We start from the raw sequence: 13,831 nt of genomic DNA, 5'->3' as shown, positions 1-13,831 counted from the left end.
GGGTTAACAACTACTAGACCCATCGAAAGAAACACGCACATTCACACTCACAAACACACAGCCCCCGCCCCACACATATATATACATATACATATAATGTATATATATATATATATATATATATATATATATATATATATATATATATATATATATATACTAATGTGTGCGTGTGCTGGTGTAAACCTAATAATTCCTCTGTTGCTTAGCGTTACGCGAGTGCTGTGTAAATAGCTCTTATCGACAAAATTGATGGCAGTGTGAAGGGTCGAGTAGACAAGTGCCGGCACGAGGGACGTTTCTATCAGGACCCACCAAGATTTAGCGGGTTCTGGTTAATACTTACCTTCATGCAGCTGGCGCCTTCATTTTGCCATGGATGAGGACAAGCTGGCCCCGGGCTGGACAACGGCAGTTCTAGACGTCGAGTTTATAACTCATTAGACTGTGCTTGTTATACACAAAGTTACAAACAGAAAAAAACAAATAAACAGACATTTCGTTTGATCATACAGATATTATACGTCTTACGGGACACCGAAAGAGACCAGCAAGGCCACCGGGTAATAAAACAAAAGCAATAGTAGTTCAAGGTGAGTAACTGGCACCTGACAGGAATTTGTACTCATTCCCGGACTGGACCCTCAAAGGGAAAGTAAATTGCCTTTTGGGGTTTAAATATCAGTTGCAGGAAGAATATACCAGAGTGCGTAGGACTAAGAAAGCGAGAGAAGCAATATCAGTTTCATTCTGATAACGTCCTATCAAATCTTATGGTGATTAAAACAGGTTTCAAAAATTTGTGAGGTGAGAGAGAGAGAGAGAGAGAGAGAGAGACAGACAGACAGACAGACAGACAGACAGGCAGGCAAAGCATCCATAAAAGAGGGTCTGCATAGAGGTTTAATAGCCTGCCTTGGCTCTCTCTCTCTCTCTCTCTCTCTCTCTCTCTCTCTCTCTCTCTCTCTCTCTCTCACTACTAAGCTTTAAAAACTAGAACCTGGCGGTTGCATATACCAGGTTATATATTTAGTATAAAAGGATTGAATAATATATATATATATATATATATATATATATATATATATATATATATATATATATATATATATATATATACCTATCTGCCTCTCGTACTGAAATACGACGATTTAAGCTTCTTTACTGGCAAGAAGCAAAGTTGAAGGGTCAGGAGTATTTCTACTTGAGTTTCACGATACGTGGGTGGGCTTCGTTGCTTCTTTTGCTTGTTCCATAAGGCACTGCACTTTACTTCCCTGAAAATGAAGTGGGTGAAACTCCAATTTTTCCTTGTTTCCAAAGCTGCAGTTCAAAGAGGGAATACTTACGTAGTCAGATTCATATTACTTTCTATCTTCTAAATTTATTCTTGGAGCCTCTCCTATCTGTCGTCATTAGGTACATCTAGTGGACCCCTGTTTATTCATCCGTGATACAATATAATTTGCTTGAGTAATCTCGGCTTCGGCGCCATAGCTGTTTCTTAATAAAATTTCCTTTGTTTCTTGTAAGCTTATCTAACCTCTTGAATCTAGGAATAACTTCTTGAATCGTCTACGCGACGCATATTCAGGAACCCCTCTTCCTTTATCTTCATTACGCGTTGGTTTCCTTAGTCTATTTTCATCCGAGCCCATGCACGTATTCATGCTTATTGCGACAAATGACGCAAAAAAGACATCTTAAATATTTCAGTGTCACATTTTATTGGAACGTGGGTTGAAGTAAATACCATATCTGGTAGCACGATTATGATTAGTCCCGTTATTTTAACTGTTGTTTATCAGTGCTGAAAACTTAGAAGACTGACCACTCTTCAACTTGCCAAGTTGTTCCCATGATTTTCTACATTTTTCTCCTTAACAATAGTTCACACTTTTTGTTGCCCGTGAGATGTGGTCAGTATGTTTCAAATAGTACTATGTTTTAACTAGTACTATGCTTCAGCTAGTACTATGTTTCAGCTAGTACTATGTTTCAGCTAGTGCTATATAAGGAGAATTAAATGCTCATTACCTGTATATACATTTTTTATAGACCCAGGGCATTGGATAATGTGCATTCACCGCTGCCAGTGTTTGCAGATGATGCCAAGTCACCAACAAAAATAGAAGGAAAAGTTTGGTTGCCAATAATCCATGATGAATACACAGTAATGTGCCGTATAGGTCAGGCATCACGATACTGAAAGAAGAAGAAAAATAAAAACCTATTAATTCTGATAGCTTTTGAGTCTCAGTCACTCAGCGAAGATACCATAGCAGTCCAAACGTTTGGTGGCAGTTTCAATAAAGTTTTATCACCTACCTTATCAGGTAGGAGATTTAACCGTGCCCCATTTATTCATTTCATAGGGGTCTTTAACCGGCAAGGGGAAAGACTCTCTTTCTCTCTCTCTTCTCTCTCTCTCTCTCTCTCTCTCTCTCTCTCTCTCTCTCTCTCTCTCTCTCTGAGGTGGGGAGTATCGAACCGGGATCCTAGCATCTGCTCCAACACGCTAGTAACCTAGCCCCTGCTGGAGGCCTTGAACAAAATGGAAACAACTTGATGCAAGTTCGTAAGTAATCAATGGGGCTGGAATGCAATCCTTTTATAGCCCAGGCCCGAAGGAAACAATAAACCACGAAAGAAGTACTGGACTTTTCATCCAGAGGGGAGAAGGTTACGAAAGTCAACAAAAATGTATATAGGCTATATACACATTATATATATATACACACACACACATACATATATATATATATATATATATATATATATATATATATATATATATATATATATATATATATATATATATATATATGCCTTATACCCTCAGAGATAATGGCTGCTAAAAGGTTTTAGTCTCTGTTTTTTCCAGCAAGCATTTTTGCAATGGGGTTGCTAGCCCTATGCCACTCTATACCTCGCTTTACAAATCACCACTGATATTTGTTACTTAGATCAACAGTGACACAGTGTAATATAAGGAAAGGCCCATAGAGTAATGCCGCTCCCTTAGGAATCGAACCTGGTCCCTCTCGCTGGTGAGACAAGCTTTCTAACCACTAGATCAAACATAAATTAATAAATGAATATATATATATATATATATATATATATATATATATATATATATATATATATATATATATATATATTGTTAACTGATTAGCTATGTTATGCTCCCCAAAGATGTCCAAATATCGTGACCGACCGAGCCTCCAATGATTAATTTGATTATCACTGGAGAGGTTTTATCACTCCGGTCACTTATGTTATCGATAAAACTTTTTTTTTAAGCTGATTTTGACAGTTAATACTGGTTTATTCTGTTATCTAGATACTGTTTACGTATAGATCAGTTTATTTGTTTAGTGACTGATACTGATTTATTTGCTGTTTCCGCAAGTTTTAGTTTTCTGTAAAAGAAAACTATTGTGACGGCTTTGTCTGTCCGTCCGCACTTTTTCTGTCCGCCCTCAGATCTTAAAAATTACTGAGGCCAGAGGGCTGCAAATTGGTATGTTGATCATCCACCCTCCGATCATCAAACATACCAAATTGTAGCCCTCTCGCCTTAGTAGTTTTTATTTTATTAGGGTTAAAATTAGCCGTGATCGTGCGTCTAGCACCGCTATAGGTGCCAACAACACAGGCCACCACCGGGCCGTGGCTGAAAGTTTCATGGGCCGCGGCCGAGAGTTTTATGGTCCGTGGCTGAGAGTTTCATACAGCATTATACGCTTTCTTTTTAATCTACTTCAATTCGGTTATAGGGAGTAGGTCGTCTCTTCTGTCTCTTCTTTGGTAAGAGTCCAGTGGTCCACACCAGGCCATTTATTCCCTTTCATACCTTAACAAAAGGGCCTGTACCCTCATAAGGCTGGCTTAATCCACGCTCTCTGACCAGAGGTTCCCAAACGTTTTGTTCCTCGGTACCCCTTGGGCTTTTTTATAGGTTCCCATGTACCCCTAACACTAAAATTAAGCTTAATATTAAAAAAGAACATTTTAATATTTTGATATTTTAAATTTATGGAGTCTGCATGTGTAGATTACATAAAAGTTGTGCTAATCAACACGAAGAAATTGAGAAAAGTGCAATCTGAGTGCAGATTACAACACCATGTATTGTACAGTAGTAATTATTTTCTTCAGACCAAATGTACCCCCTGAAACGTGCAAATGTACCCCTGGGGGTACATGTACCCCAGTTTGGGAATCCCTGCTCTAGACCGTGACTTAAGCTAAACTACCCACCATCTTGGGGAGTGTTACGCAGGATCTGAATTCACGAAACGACGAGAGTGGAAAGCGTTGACCTTGACGGAATCGTAACCACCTAGCATTTAATCACACAACTCCTTTTAAAATGGAGAGATGGAGGACGTGTGAAAGAGAGGGGGAAGACAGAGATGAGGAGGAAAGACATGACCATTCCGCGGCTGCAAGAGATACTGCAGGTGTTTATAAATAACTTACAACCGTTCAATGATCTGATATGCGGTTGGTGTCCGCCAGCCCCGCCTTGTCATCTACTGTACTTTGATGCGGTAAAAGCATTAACACTGTACAGCGATTTCTTTCTAAAGACGACACGTTTCAGCAATAAAGGCAGTGTTCACTGGGTGACCTTCTCCAGATGATTAGCACATTAAACATGCGGGAGAAGTCGGTTTAAAGTTCTCGATTTGTTGTCAACGAAATCGTCTACCCACAGAGTTGGATTGAGAACAACATCCTCCCACCTTTTTTTTTTTTTTTACTGTTGCGTGTTGTGTTAGTTTTCAGTTTTCATTATAATTTATTGCTATTGCACCATACCGCTCAAGTTTGGTGCAAGTTAAAAAGGACGTGAACCGCACATTTCCTTTATCGAAGCTTGGGACTAGCACCAGTATAAAAAGCCCCATGGCACACGTATTTCACGGCCCAAGGTTGCATGATTTATCTCAGCACAACAATAATTCTTGCAAAACTGCGATTAGGCTGAATTAACGTATCTGTTATGAAACTCACACATTTCTGCACGTGTACATCTCTTGCAGATCGGATTCCGATTTCTGCGAACAAAAGTTTGTATGTACATAATGCCACCAACATATCAACAACATTCAGCTCTTAATATGATTTACATTGTTTTAATTTTGATTTTATATTAGTACAGCATCTAGCTATTACATGTCACTTAGAATGTATTACAGTGACTCCAGAAAATACACATAATCAATACAAAAAATATTATCACTTTGGCTCTAGCGTACTCTAACAATGTTGGTTAATCGAGGTCGATCGAATTATACCGTATAAAATGAATACTGCAAGAATGTTATTGGAATGCCTCAGCAAACGAGGACGTTATGCTCGTTGTGCTCCTCATAAAAAGTTTAATGGTTGATCCCCTACAGCAGTTATCATTAGTTGTTAGTCGAGTCATCTGCATTAGACACATCCACTGGGAGCGCGCCAGTACGTGAGTCTAGGGCAAAGAATTTCTATTGCAGGCTCTTCCGCATTGTACCTTACAGAACATTCTTATAAGGAATGGAACATACTTGGGTTCTTTTTATAAACAAGTAAAAAATGCGCCGAAGTTTCTTCGGCTCAATCGAGTTTTCTGTACAGCATATAATGCTGTATGAAACTTTCAGCCGCGGCCCATGAAACTCAGCCACTGTCCGATGGTGGCTCAGCCACGACCCATGAAACTCATCCACGGTTCGATGGTGGCCTGTGTTATTGGTAACTATATTGGTGCCAGCAGTACGATTATGGCTAACTTTAACCTTAAATAAAATAAAAACTACTGAGGCTAGAGGGTTGCAGTTAGGTATATTTGATGACTGGAGGGTGGATGACCAATTTGCAGCCCTTTAGCCTCAATAGTTTTTAAGATCTGAGGGCAGACAGAAAAAGTGCGGACAGACAGACAAAGCCATCTCAACAGTTTTCTTTTATAGAAAACTAAAAACTGGCATTTAATTTTTCAACAAATACCACAAGAATTGGTTTTATTTTAATACCATAACCGCACACATGAACAATAAAGATGGGTGATTTGCATGTTATGACAAAAGCGCTGCCTACAAACGCCATTTAAACAACCTAACACTAGGTTAAAACTGCGTTATGTAACATGGAGCGTAAATCCCTGTCTTAAGGGCGACTATGGCTTGAAGCCAATGAGAGACCAAGTCGGATTAATCTGCATCTAATAATGGGAAGGGAAAGAATGGCATGCAGCAAAGCCGAGAGTGTGGAGGGCGGGAGAAGGAGTGGCCTTGACAGCACATGCGGTCGAGGCTGGTACCAGGTGACAGGTGGTGAAAAAAAGAAAGGGAGAACACAAGAGGCTTAATTATATAATGATCAGAATATAAACAACAGATGCGCGTCCCCCAGGACTGCAGTTGCTTCATTTGTTTCTTTCTTTTCAGTCATAATCGCTCTGAAAAAAGCTGTTCAGTCAGCTAAACGCTATTTTGAGTCTAGAGTTGTTGTCAGGGTTGAGAAGGCGCATCGAAGAGGAAGTTGAGAGTCACGCGAGTTTGAGAGAACGGGAGGTACAAAAAAGATCTGTCCTGAAAATAAAATTCACAGACGCAAGATAATAATCAACATCCATCAAGCGCCAGTTTTGTTGCCAAGGTTAAAGTACTCTCTGTGCTACATTTCTTGTGGGGAAAATACCAGTTAGAGCTTTCCAACGCAACGGTTGCATCTCTTTCAAAGAAGATTTTCACAGATTCCAGCGTCATGATTCCTCTCAGCGCTTTCGTAAATAGACTTAGCATGATACAAATTTCAACAATGGGTGGTTCTCTCTCTCTCTCTCTCTCTCTCTCTCTCTCTCTCTCTCCCAAGTACTGTGCATAATCTCTTACCGGATACAATAGTTTATCTATTCGTCCAACTATCTGGGTGTCAAGCAAGATCAAATGCACAATAAACACATCACGTTTATGTGTCTGAGTAGGAATTTGCATGCAAAACTCAATTTCCGCTAGGGATCACTTTTTTACTGTTGACTCAAGCGTGTCAGGCCTCAATGCCAAAAGCTCCATTGCTTCGGCAATGCTCGTTATCAACTCTGGCATAAAATGTGTCATATCGTCTATGCTCTTGTGCTTTCTGGATATTAAAAAAAATTTTTTTTTTCCTTTTACATGTATAACTTCTCATGGTTTTCTTTACAAATCTGTAGAATTTAGAATGTTTGACACTTTCTGGTACAGATTTTAATTTTTTTTCTTCATCTTTCTATTTATATCATTCAGTTTAATTCAAAATTACTACAGTAATGTGTTCAGCGTCAAGCACTTTTCTATAAATTACTGATCATCAGTATTCTTCTTCTTCTTCTCCTCAGTTTTACAGTAGTCCTAGCATCCGATTACTACACCCAGTCCTAATAGAATCTTAGCCATTTCATCTTTCACATTACGACCCTCTTTTCAGGAGAGTACACCTCGTCCTTTCGTCAGCGAAAAGTTAAAAAAAAAAAAAAAAAATCCTCTAGACGTAGTGCAGTTGCAAACTTTCCTTCAGATATCCTTTCGTTTTATTATTTGTATATAGAAATAATAAACTCGTATTCTATTTCATTAAACTATATATGGAAAAAATAGACCTAGTCACATTCGAGAACTACCATGTACTGCTCGTTCCAGCCATTTATGATAAACTTCTGCAAAGAAATGCTTGGATGCCGTGCAATGATAAACCTCAGAACCTGCTTGTAAAAATACCTTTTAATTAAGCCGCATGCGAGCTTAAATATCACTGGGGCAGTGATAAAACAACGTTTTAACCTAATAAAATATGAAAGAGAATTAAATTTGCATGAATTTTCAGCGGTCTCTCCGAAGTCTGTTGGTTCCATCAAGGTTGTTGGCTTCACACGTGCCTGCGATGATAGAAGAGAGAGAGAGAGAGAGAGAGAGAGAGAGAGAGAGAGAGAGAGAGAGAGAGAGAGAGAGAGAGATTATCATCCAACTAAAGGTTGCCTATAAAATTAGATAAATGAAGTGGGGTAACGCTACATTTCGAAAACAACTGCTTCCCTCCTAGAATCTGAGATAGAGAGAACTCGGAATCGAGCTGCAGTATCGCAAACTTTAAGAGAGAGAGAGAGAGAGAGAGAGAGAGAGAGAGAGAGAGAGAGAGAGAGAGAGAGAGAGAGAGAGAGAGAGAGAGCTGGTTTTGAAGTTCTCTATCATTCTCGGTCAGGTTCACAGTCCTTCTTTAGGATTTACTCGTCTAAACCAGAAAAACTCGCTTTAGAGTGCTTGAATGACACTTGTGAAGAGACGTGTACATTTTAAAGCACACGACCTAGTGTTGAATTGAATATAATACCTTGAGGAGCAAAATGAAGCCACTTTCTATAAAATAACGCAAAAGCACATTTGGGTAAAATGCTCTGAAAGATAGATGTATCCTGAAATAACACTCAAGTTAATTTACTTTATAAATAAATGCATAAGATAAATTGGTAAAGATAAATGAAACATGTATGCGGAGAGAGAGAGAGAGAGAGAGAGAGAGAGAGAGAGAGAGAGAGAGAGAGAGGGCGCAAATGTTGGCATATTCCTACAGATGCGAGTGCTTGATTATTATTAGGAATTATGAAACTGGCAAAGAGGTTTATAGGTCTATATATAAACTGAGACATAACAGGAAATTCTTTAGAAATAGATTTTTGCCCTATGGTAGATGTCACATACAAGCTCTCTCTCTCTCTCTCTCTCTCTCTCTCTCTCTCTCTCTCTCTCTCTCCTCCCAAAGGTTGAAAGGGAAAAGTTTTAGCATTACTTCATCGACGAATCCGTAGGTGACGCTCGATACATTAGCCATAGCTTGGAAAAGGAACTCGAGTACCCTTAAGAAGAAAATTCATATTTTCATTCTTCGTTAGATAAATATTTTATAAGATAAGTATTCTATATTTTTTCGTGTTTATATATATATATATATATATATATATATATATATATATATATATATATATATATATATATATATATATATATACTGTAAAAACTGTAAAAATGAGCCTACGACGAAGTTGGCCAGATTCTCCAAATTTCATAATTATTGTCAATCGAGTTTGTTTAACTTTATTTGAATGTATTTGAGTTTCTATTACACACACACACACACACATACACACATATATATATATATATATATATATATATATATATATATATATATATATATATATATATATATATATATATATATATATATATATATATATATATATATATATATATATATATATATATATATATATACTGTATATAGTGCACATATAAGGTTCTATACGCACACTATTACGTTTGAATATACAATTCAAAAACATTCAAATCAAAGAGCAGAAAGTTGATATTTATGCAATTATTAGTAAAGAAATTCTAATGCATACGATACCAACGGGAAACGTAGCCTTTGTCTACAAAAGAGCAAATTCTACTGCTTGCTCCTCGCCTCGGAAATTCTTTCCTGCCTCCATGTTCCCTTTATAACACCTTGACAACATGCAAAATAACTTTCAATTATCTTGTTTTACAAGAGCCACCTCCCGCCGCCTCGATGGGGCTTTCCACCTTAACTTTCAGAGGATGATAAGAGAATGTTTCCATCCCCCTTTTATTATAGAACGATGTGGCATCATTCTCAAGTCAGTTGCCTCTTCTTACCTCAGCTCTCGTGATTTTCATCACGTTGTCGCTGCATTACTTAGCATGCATCATCGCAATTTCATGCTGATTAGTCGTCCCTGAAAAAGTCATTGAGAATTTTGTAAATTAGGCGTTATTTACCTTGGAAAATTGCTGACTACTTGTATACATATATATTTGCACATACATACTAATTTACATGAACACGCACAAACACACACACACACAATTTCATGATGATTAGTTGCTCCAGAATAAGATTCATTGTTCATTTTTTTAAGTAGGAGTTAAACGTCTTAAAAATAGCTGACTACTTGTATACATACATACATATATAAACACACGCGCGCGCACACACACACATATATATATATATATATACACACACATATATATATATATATATATGTATATATATATATGTATATATATATATATATATATATATATATATATATATATATATATATATATATATATATATATTATGTGCGTGTGTGTACTGAGTACGTGACCACCCTCGAAGTTAGAATTAAAGTGTCCAGACATGTAATTTGGCCTAGACGGTAATGGTTTACTCTCGATTATGTGTATTGGATTTCGTGATGCACCCACAGCATTTGTTTCTTTCTTTCTTTCTTTCTTTCTCCCTTTGCCGGTTCGTTTGCGTGTGCTCATCTTTTGAAGCCATTAATAAATGGACGATGAATGCTGCGTCACAGGTCGAAGCCGTAAAGCATTTTCTGAGTAATTTGCAGCTTAATTTTGTAACAAGTAGCCAGTTACACGAACACCCATGCACACTTTATATATATATATATATATATATATATATATATATATATATATATATATATATATATATATATATATATATATGTGTGTGTGTGTGTGTGTGTGTGTGTGTGTGTGTGTGTGTGTGTGTGTGTATTAAAACGCAAAATTGTCTCCTGTATGTTCATAAAATGAATTACATTCATTATTACCTATTCTGTGCGCGTAGTGGCGCGTTAGACAAGAACAGGCCGGAGGTTGAGAACATTTTAGACCGATCTCTCGAAGATCAGATGACAATGTGACCACTCACTCACTCTCTTGGTTTCTCGAGCTTCAATGTGACCAACCGCCTCTCACTCGCTTTCATATTTTTATGCTGGCAAGGGCATTAACACTGCAGTCAACCCTCTCTTGGTACCTAGACATGACGTTACTTTGCTGAACTAAGTATCCATTTTTAAAAAGATGAGATTCCTAGCTTGAAAGGCAAGACGTTCTTCAGTGCTTCACATTTTGTCTAATAAGAAAAATTTGTTTTCTCCAATGTTTTACCTAAGGGGGAAGGTCTGCCTTCACCCTTAGAAAGGAACGCTTTTCAAATACGTTTTTATTAAAAAGAAAAAAAAGACAGAACACTGCACAGCCAAGATTTAGTTTTATCATGATAATACTCTATCTATCATACGAGAACCAGATTCAGAGAGGGACACAATCAAAGAATGAATCTTCTTTAAATTTGACCGAGAGCATCTTCCTGAATTGCTTTCAAAGTAGATAAGTTTACGACATCTCGGATGCATTAGCAATTAAGAATATCTAAGAAAATCCGGATACTGAATTACATTTATCTGTCTCGTACAGGCAAACAGGCTTTTCAGTTTTTCCTGAGCACGATTGTTTCTTCGAACGCTGATTTTTATCTGATTGGTAAAAAATTCTAAGGTAGAAGGGCATGATAAAATGCCAGTTGAAGCATTACTTAAATATAAAAACACTGGATTATTCTTTCCTCACACTACTTTTATTTTTGTTTTCCTTAGTTAACTTTGGTGCTTACTCATGAAACCCTTCTAATCACGTGGCAATGTTTCTCTTTCTCTCTCTCTGCCAAAGGACTCGAGCCAAAAATGTTCCCAACGAAATGTTGACAACAGCAGAAGTAAAGGGAAAAAAAAAGAGAATAATTTAGACCCAGCCCCTGTTTTCGTAACAACTTCTTGTGCTGACTGTCCCTTTTATCCAGATATTACTGTTCTACCTGTCCCTTTTATCTAAATATTACTGTTCTGACTGTCCTGTTCATCCAGATATTACTGTAATGACTGTCTCATTTATCCATGTGTTACTGTACTGACCGTCCCATTTATCCAGTTATTGCTGTGGTGACTGTCCCATTTATCCAGATGTTACTGCGGTGAATGTCCCATTTATCCAGTCATTATTGTGGTGACTGTCCCATTTATCCATATATTACTGTGCTGCCTGACCTTTTTTTTTTCTAGGTATTACAGTGCCGACTGTCCCTTTTATCCTGGTATTACTGTGGTGACTGTCCAACTTATCCAGATGTTGCTGTGGTGACCGTCCCCCAGGTATGACTGTGCTGTCTGTCCCTTTTATCCAGGTATTACTGTGCTGACTGTCCCTTTTTTCCAGGTATGACTGTGGTGACTGTTCATTTTATCCAGACATTACTGTGGTGACTGTCCCATTTACTCCCCAACTAAACCTAAGCACACCCCACTAAACATAAACACCCCCCCAAACCTAAACACACATCCCCACTAAACCTAAACACATACCTCCACTAAACCTAAACATATTCCCACTAAACCGAAACACAAACCTTGATACAAAATTATCAGTCACAGGAAAGTAAAGCATTTTCAATAATATATTGCTGTGGCATCGAGTACTTTAAATGAGGTATGATAAACCCGTACAGCTTATTTGCAACTCAAGTTACAAATGGAAGGGGGAAGGGGAAGGGGTACGGGTTTGAAATCTACCCTATTATTTAAGTTGGGTCAAATGACGGCTACCAGCCAGATTTTGCCTAGATCGGTCAAGCAGTTACCATATGAATTACAAAGGGAAGGGGGAAGGGGATGGGGAGGAAAGGGGATGGGGAGGGGAAGGGGCACAAATGATGGCCCCCAGCCAAATTTTGTCTAGATCGGTCTAGCTGTTACCGCATAAATTACAAAGGGAAGGGGGAAGGGGAAGGGGTACGGGTTTGAAACCGACCCTATTGTATAAGTTGGGTCAAATGATGGCCACCTGCCAAATTTTGTTTAGATCGGCCAAGCGGTTCGGATTTCTATAGTACACAAAAGTACAAATATACAAACATAAAAACACATAAAAGCATTCATAAATATATATTCACTTTTATATATATATATATATATATATATATGACCAGCCACAAGTGCTGGTACCACAGGTCATCAAATGGCTCATAGTAGGTCTACATTCCACATATAATGTAGAACAAATTTCTTTGAGTAAAATTTCGTACCATATTGTGTGTTAATAAACCAATATAAACTACAGTAGGTATGAAAAATTATTTACATTATCATGCATCCACATTTTTTTTAAATAGAACCACAATCAGTCATGCATTAAATGACGAGCTAATTTATCCTGCTGTGAAGCCCAAGAACATGTACTAATGTAAAATTCTTCTGACGGTGATGAAAATGAAGCCATAATTATACTATTACTTGTTTATTATTTCCTCTGAATATGATCAAATTACTGAACCACAAAGAAACCAATACAATTAAGGATTCTGAATCGCACTAAACTGCTAAGATTAGTTAGTCTAAAAAAATGAATTAAAAAGATACTAAAACCTTTGTATTTATCATCATTCCGAATATACATACCATTTAGTCCTCAATACCGACCTTTGTTTACCTTATGAAGAAAACGGCGAAGTTTTTTAAACTGAAAACAAGCAACACTGCAACTCAGGACTTAACTCAGTTTACCGGAAAACCGGAGAGGAAACGAATACAATCACTATCACATTTATCCTCAAACTGCTCGATCTAGGATGAACCATCTGTGCATAAGACTTCCATTCACCGAACCGCATCATATGCTAACATATGTACGCGTTATCTATCTTGATTGTCTTAAATGTATAATTCCTACAGGAGAATAATCGTAAGTTTATTCGAAAAAAAGTCGTTAGATTATGGGTTTGTAGGCCCATTGAGGAAATGGATAACGATTATAGGTTAGCAGGCCTATTGAGGAAATTGATGACAATTATGGGTTAGCAGGCTTATTGAGAAATGGATGACGATTATGGACTAGTAGACCTATTGAGTTAATGGATGACGATTATG

The 13,831-nt window shown here is 37.5% G+C and overlaps 1 protein-coding gene across 1 annotated transcript in view; it reads right to left on the bottom strand.

Moving 5' to 3' along the window:
• oys (oysgedart) overlaps positions 1 to 13,573 on the bottom strand; it is a 41,893-nt gene extending 28,320 nt beyond the window's left edge. The window contains exons 1-2 of the mRNA XM_067116787.1: positions 13,385 to 13,573; positions 9,711 to 9,790 (exon numbers count right to left, since the gene is read on the bottom strand). The gene's annotated coding sequence lies outside the window, so the exon portion shown is untranslated. The remainder of the gene's footprint in view (positions 1 to 9,710; positions 9,791 to 13,384) is intronic.
• Between the last annotated feature and the right edge of the window lie 258 nt (positions 13,574 to 13,831).

This window comes from Macrobrachium rosenbergii, chromosome 14 (assembly GCF_040412425.1).
Source record: "Macrobrachium rosenbergii isolate ZJJX-2024 chromosome 14, ASM4041242v1, whole genome shotgun sequence".
NCBI classification, from domain to species: Eukaryota; Metazoa; Arthropoda; class Malacostraca; order Decapoda; family Palaemonidae; genus Macrobrachium; species Macrobrachium rosenbergii.
The sequence above is the reverse complement of the archived record's forward strand: the minus strand, read 5'-3'. Positions and strand labels throughout refer to the sequence as shown.